The sequence below is a fragment of the Galeopterus variegatus genome, unplaced genomic scaffold, assembly GCF_000696425.1.
Source record: "Galeopterus variegatus unplaced genomic scaffold, G_variegatus-3.0.2 Scaffold5113, whole genome shotgun sequence".
In the NCBI taxonomy this organism is placed as follows: Eukaryota; Metazoa; Chordata; class Mammalia; order Dermoptera; family Cynocephalidae; genus Galeopterus; species Galeopterus variegatus.
In genome coordinates, this window is record NW_007731224.1 from 148,368 (window position 1) to 155,045 (window position 6,678).

At 37.0% G+C, this 6,678-nt stretch overlaps 1 pseudogene; it reads left to right on the top strand.

Annotated features, from left to right (window-relative positions):
* Positions 1-3,776, top strand: part of LOC103604386 — a 10,373-nt pseudogene extending 6,597 nt beyond the window's left edge.
* Positions 3,777-6,678: the final 2,902 nt, after the last annotated feature.

Below are 6,678 nucleotides of genomic sequence, written 5' to 3' on the forward strand. Positions count from 1 at the left end.
TTTTCTTCTTTTTTCTTTTTTTAATTGATAAGTAAAAAATTTATGTTTATTCTGTACAACATGATGTTTTGAAATGTACACATTGTGGAATGGCCCAATTGAGCTAATTAACATATGCATTACCTTGTATACTTATTTTCTATGGTAGGAACACTTGAAATCTACTCTCTCAGTGACTGTCCAAATACAGTACATTGTTATTTACTATAGTCACCATGTTCTACAATAGATTTCTTGAACTTATTCCTCCTGATATTTTGTATTCTTTGACCAACATCTCCCAGCCAGTCCCTCTACACCCCAGATCCTGGTAACCAGTATTCCACTCTCTGCTTTTATGAGTTCAACTTTTTTAGATTCCACATATAAGTGAGATCATATGGTATTTGTCTTTCTGTACCTGGTTTATTTTACTTAATATCCTCCATGTTCATCCATGTTGTTGCAAATGACAGGATTTTCTTCTTTTTTTAAGGCTGAATAGTATTCCATTGTGTATATACACAACTAATTTCTTAACCTATTCTTCTTCTTAATGTTAATACCTTCTTTAGTTGAACGTAGTATTTTTGTAAGTTTTAGCTCCAGTCTACAAATTCCTAACTAAGATAAAACTGGCAATACTGGGAAGACCAAGATATTAATAAAAATCAGATAACCATGTACAAAGTAAATCTATTTTTCCTCAAGTATGTGGTACCGTTACATGAATTTTTGGTGGCTATTTCTTTTTTTTCTTCAGCTGGCTGGTACAAGGATCAAACCCTGGACCTTGGTGTCATCAGCACTGTACTCTAACCAACTGAGCTAACTGGGCAGCCCTGGTGGCTACTTCTTGAAGGACATTGCATGTAGCTTGCTTATCTTTGAGATATAGCCTGCAACCTAATTTCGGCAAAGCAGCCCAGAGTGATTTTTATTATGTCATGACTCCTTTGCTCAAACCCTTTCTTGGCCTTGTTCTTTAATGACCTTGAAGCTCTCTGTGATTTGGCCTCGCTCCCCTGCCCCCGGCATCATCCTGATGACTTCATCTCTGGCTTCTCTTCCCCTCCCTTTCTCTGTTCCAGGGCAGTGGCCTCCTGCTCCTCTAACACTACAAACAAGTTCCCCATTTTCTGAAATGCTACTCCCTCAGATATGCTCGTGGCTTTTTCCTGCAGTCTCTTCTTAAAAGTCTGATGGTCCAAGAGCCCTACTTGGCTCTCCTAAATATAATAGCATGCATGAACACCTTCCTTCCCTATCCCTGTTACTCTGCTTCATTTTAATCCACAGCACTTTTTGCTAGCTGATTTGTTGTATATTGGCTTGTTTATTTCCTTAAGAAGTTCTTAAGTGTTATTCTCCATAAGAATGAGGTCTCCATGATGGTGGTTTTTCTGTTTTGCTTGCTGTGTATCTCTGGCGCCTAGAAAAGTACGTGATGCAGAGTAGCCATTCAAGGAATGAATGAACAGTCCATTTCAGCTCATGACAAGCAGGAGGATGGGGAAAAGCCATCCCCAGTGGGGAAAGGATCTATTGTTAGATTTCACTCTATTCCCTCAGTCTTTGGGAGGCTGAAAGGCCAAGAGTTTTATTCTATTTATATTTATTGTCACCTTTTTGAGGCAAGTACCCATTCAGTAACTATATATAATCTTTGTAAATGAGTAAGTTAAAAAGTCAGTCATTTTCTTATATGAGAATATTTTATTGAAGTATAACATATACCCAGAATAGTGCAAAAATAATAGATCATTAAATTTTCACAACATAAATACATCCTTGTCCCCAGCAAAACATTACCAGAATATCAGAAACCCCTTCATGTTACCAGCAATGTAATAACTTCCCAACGGTTGCTTTACCCACACTTTAAATGTTGTAGATGGTTTTGCCTATAGTTGAACTTCATGTAAATGGAATCATACAGTATGGGCTCTTTTATGTCTGTCTTCTGTTACTTGAAATTATTTTTATGAAAACCAACTATGTTGTTGCAAATAGTAGTAGGTCATTCATTTTCATTGCTGTATAAAATTCCATTCTACTATTGGTAGATATTTGGGTTGTTTTCAGTTTTTGTGTATTAGTGCTGCTGTGAACATTCTTGAATGTGTCTTTTGGTGAACATATAAAGACGCATGGCTTAAGCTTCAGGAAGTATTGCCAGACGTTTTTCCAAAGTGGTCTTACCAGTGCACACTCCCACCAGCAGTGCAGGAGAATTCTAGTTGCTCCTCGTCATTACATTTAGGATTGTGTCTTTTACGTTTCAGCCATCTGGTGAGTGCATTATGAGCGCAATGTGGTTTTAATTTGTATTTCTCATGACTAACTTTTGAGCACTTTTTAACGTATGTGTTGGAAATTTGGAGAAGTCAAATCTATTTCCATGAATATTAAGTCGTTGATATAGGTATGTGGATAAGGTAGAAATCATGTAGGTGATAATTAAATTAAATGACTAAAATTTTGTAAACACTGCTTTTGTTAGTGAGTCTTTTACTAATGGATAGATTGTATCCTCCTTACAAAGCTTTTGCTCTGATATTCAATTCAGTAGAAGCTTTTAGTGTTTAATTATGAATAACTCCCTCTGCTGGATGGTTTATGTCATGGGATGCTTCCCACAGGTCATCGTTAAGCAAGGTCTAGAAGCAGGAGCTCAGGGTATGACAGTGTGGCAGAAAGTGGAAGCCAGGGTACCAGAAAAGCCTGAATAAAGTGTGGAGGTATGAAAATGTATGAAACTTTTAGGAAATTACTTGTGCAGTTGTGATTATCATAAATAATAAGGAAAATTGCCACCTTGTTTTCTATAGGGAATTACAGCTTGAAAAATGGCACTTAACATTAGCTTCTGAAAATACCAAGGGCAGCCAATGATAAACTGGGCTGAGTTTAATTATATTAGTTGTGTAGCATGAAATGTTTGAATTTTACTGATATCATTTACCAACAATTTTTACACTAAAAGAAAAGAGGCATGAGTGGGGAAAATTTTTCATGGATAGCTTTTTGCTTTCCATATTAGGCCCAATGTCAGCTCTCTAAAATGCAGAATTGAACAACACGTGTATTGTCATTGAGAATATGTGGAGAAATAATGTTAACTATGGAATTTTTACAGCTAACATATTGTTATTTAAACAGAAAAACACTGGCAGCATCTAGTTAAAAAAATAATTTCATTATCCTTTTCTGAGTTGCAATGAATTATTTTTAATTAGTGCTTTATGCATTATCTTTGCCTGACATCACATTTTAGTTTGCTGTTGGAAAAATAAAAGTCCTTATCACCTTACATTTTAATATATTTTAATGAAAACTTTCAAAATGATTAGGCAGATTTTTTTTTTCTGTTTAGTTTCAAAGATATTTGAAGAATTTATCTTAAAATACTGTAGGGGATGTCTATAATTTCTGAGTACACCTGTTTCTATTTTAAGGCCAAATATAACTCAGTCGTTGAGAAAAAAAAAATCATGATGGTGATAAACGTGGAACAAACATGTCTTTGGAGTCAGTAATCACGTCATGTGGTATTCTTTATCTGTAGGTTGAAGAAAAAGTCCCAGTCAGTGGATATTACTGCTCCAGGGTTCAACCCTTTGGCTGGTGCAGGAAAGCAAGCGCCTCAAGCCAGTAAGCCGCCTGCACCCAAGACCCCCATCATTGAAGAAGAGCAGAATAACACAGCCAATACCCAGAAGCATCCTTCCCGAAGGAGTGAACTGAAGAGGTTCTACACCATTGGTGAGCTGCAGATGTCTTATGCAAATGAATAAGTGAAGTCTGCCTAACGGCGCTATGCATTTGTGATTCTGCTTAGCTAAATGGCCCCTTGCTATATAACGTATACTTTCTGTTGGTTTATTTAGACATTATCTTACATGGTCTGGACATGAAGATGCAAAAATACTGAAAACCTTCAGCAAAGTAAAATATGAGAGGAGACTCCAAGACTTTCTGTATCTTACCCTAAGGGGAGTAAATATATTTATTAGGTTTTTCAGCTTATGTGCTACTATTTTTATTTTAGCCATTCTTCAGCCGGTGCCGGTTCTGTTTTTTGTTTTTGTTCTTTTCGTTTTCCCTTCAGGTTCCCAAGTCTCTGACCCTGTTCTGTCAGGTGGTTAAGATACTGGCTGATGTAAGCCTGTAACTAACAAAGTCACTAGGAAAGTAGAAAGTTATTACATTGTCAGCAAGGACAAGTTATATTGTAGGTCTGTTTTGGTCTTCCACATTGCTTTCCTTTCGAGAGATTTAATCACATCCCAGAACCTTTTATATGAGAGAGTTGTAGGCTATGGATAGGGTCTTGCAGGCATTATGTGTTTTTTCCAAATAGAATAATATCCTTTAATTTTGAACTCTATCATTTAAATGGAGAGTTGTAGGTAATTAATTTAAACATGTCGAATTACCAAATTTTGTGTGCCAGTATTTGCCCAGCATGTTTTTGGCCTTGCTTTTTAACTAATAACAATTTTTCGTGTCTTAGGTCTATTTGAAACAAAAGTTATCTATTTGAGACATATCATATATGGTTGAAGATAGTATGAGTAGGGGAAATAAATCCACCCATGAAGAAGATGGTTGTGTTAGCCTTTTATGTTATTTCATTTTGGAGATTTGGACACATCCGAAAGTTTTAATGGTACAAACCATGGCTTAATGGGTTATCAAAGTTACATCCAAGGCAAAATTTTTCTTTGGCATCAGCACCCCCACCACCCCAATATGGGATGTTTGTTTTAAGATGATTAAATTTTTTTTTCTCAGATATTTTAGTATCCATATCTAGAAATGACAATCAAGAGACCAGATTTCTAGTTCTGATTCCTATGCTAATTTTCCCTGTGACTTTGTCAAGTCATCTTCCAATGTCTTTGGGTTAAATTGCTTTTATCAAGCTTGGAGAGAGGGCTCCTTATAGGTCTAGTATTATCTCAAATTTGGCTGGTAAAACCAAGCTTTTTCCCTTTTCACCATTTCATGTCCTCTGCCCATACCCACTTCAGGCTTCCTCTGTCCAGATTCAAATGTTCAAGTCTTATTTTTCAACCAGCAACCATCATGGTGTCATTGAGGATGTCCATAGTCAGATAACGAGAATTAATAAGACAGTGTAGACAGGTGCATACTTCCATTTCTAAAACTTTTGGTTGTATAGTTCTGAAAATTAATCAACTAGAGAAGCTCATAAAGTTTACATGACTGCCTCTCCATTTACCAATGTCCTTCCTTCCTACCCTTCAACCTGTCTACCACCTTCTGTTGCTGTTTGATTTATTAACTGGCTAAAAAGATATAGCATTTTGCCTCCGGAAAATAAATTTTATACTACGAACTCAATATTCCTTAAAAATAAGAAAATTAGGGAGAAAGACTGACCAGCTTGGCTACAGTGAACGAAGATCTTATTCTAGAAAATAGAAGTCTAAAGGGTGAGTTCGAATTGCAGCAAGATGAACTATGAGTTATTTTAAACAGCACCACCACTAGTGAATTTTTAATTTTTTAATTTGCAACAATTTGATTCATAATCAACGTCAATGGCATGTCTATTGTGTTCAAAGAGACATCTGAACTGTTTATTTTACTGTATCTATGTAACCCTTCTATTATTGGGAACTGGAAACGTTATTTTCAAGGCTGAAATATTAGCAATCATGTAATCCCCTATACTGAACGTTTCTTTCACAAAACCAGTCTACTTCAGTGTCTCTTAGTAAAATTTTTGGTAATCAACAACAACAATAAAAATTTCCATTTATGGTAATTTTATGTAACAGGGACAAGTTAAGCTCCATCTTCCATCTCAGTTCATCCTCTGCAACAACTCTGACAGGTGGTGTTACACTTTATTTTTATTTATTTATTTTTTTTTGTCTTTTGTCTTTTTCCGTGTCCGGCAACGGATCGCAACCCTCAGTGTTGCCCCCGTACCGGACTGGGGACCGGCAACGGGATTGCAACCCTCGGTGTTGCTCCCGCGCCTCGCTCAGCCAGTGAGCGGGAACCGGTCTGTATGTGGGATCCGAACCCTCGGGCGGGAGCGCCGCCGCGCTTCCCAAGCGGCGCACTATCCAGTGCGCCACCGGGCCGGCCCTACACTTTATTTTTATAGATGAAAAATAAAGTCTTAGAGAAGTTAAAGGAGCCATAAGCCATAGAGAGCAGACTCTGAAATGAAATTCACCTTCTCTTGTGACATGTTAGAATCAGCCTTTGGTATCATTCAAAAGGAAGCCAGGCCCCTCTGCACAGTGGTGAGCCAGAGAAGTTTCTATGGATAATGCAGTGGAGTAACATTTTTACCGTAATTTCTAGATAATCTCATTGAAGGCAACCATGCTAACCCATCCACTAGTCAGTATGCCCATTCATTCAAAGTTAGCTTCCAATGACTCAATTTAGTGTTCCCACTACTGGAAAAACCTGGGAGCCCTCTTGTGGCCAAGTGAAGTACTACCTTTAAATTTAGCAATGAAGTACAATATTTACCAGATTTAAATTCAGGCAATGATTGTAGGGCTTAAAGAATTTTCAAATAAAAAAATTAAGAAATAGATAAATTTGGCACTCATTGAAATGCCTCTTAGTGGCTAATGAATAGCTGCAGTAGATTCTCTAGAAATTTCTTTTTGATGTCACAGCTATTATCCTTCATGAACTTAATGT